The sequence below is a fragment of the Penaeus monodon genome, chromosome 15, assembly GCF_015228065.2.
Source record: "Penaeus monodon isolate SGIC_2016 chromosome 15, NSTDA_Pmon_1, whole genome shotgun sequence".
Classification (NCBI taxonomy): domain Eukaryota; kingdom Metazoa; phylum Arthropoda; class Malacostraca; order Decapoda; family Penaeidae; genus Penaeus; species Penaeus monodon.
Genome location: NC_051400.1, coordinates 1,663,552 through 1,664,282, shown reverse-complemented (window position 1 = coordinate 1,664,282; position 731 = coordinate 1,663,552).

Sequence of the window (731 nt, the reverse complement as noted above, 5' to 3'; positions counted from 1 at the left end):
ATTAAAGGGAAATACCCTCCGAGAGGCTTTTCTACAGTGCCAGGTGCAAAGGCCACCTTGATGACAAGACCAGCAGCAAAAAAAACAGGACTACCAGCAGGCAAGGCAACATTTCCAGCAGAAACTGCGGAAGATGAAGAGCGACGGGTAGGAAAGGAAGGCTGAAGAGCTACAAGCAGCAACCGACAACCACGACAGGAAGACATTTTTAATGGCCTTCCCCAGTGTTTATGGATCCAAGACATCTGGTTCAACCCCTGTAAGATCTTCGGACCAGTTTACCTTGCTGACAAAAAAGGGAATGGACATCCTTGCACGTGGAGAGAAGCACTTCAGCAGTGTTCGAACAGAAAGTCGAAACCCTTTTTGAAGAAGCGATTGCATCCCCGTTACAAATCCAGTGAAGGAAATTGATGGAGACCCCCAACCAGTGTCGAGGTTGCCAAAGCAGATGGAATTTCTGCCGACGTTAATATGAATGGAGGGACATGCTCTGGAGCAACTGACGTCCCTGTTTAGGTCCATCTGTAAAGCGAGAAACGTCCCACAAGATTTCATAGTGCACATCTATAAAAGGAAGGAAGACAAGACATCCTGTGACAATCATCATGGGGTGTCACTTTTGGTGCATCACTGGGAAAATTCTCGCCAGATTCATTTTCAAACCCGACTAATCACTCGCGTCGCTGAGACCATCACAGTGTGGATTTTGTGCAGGCAGGGGCACCAGC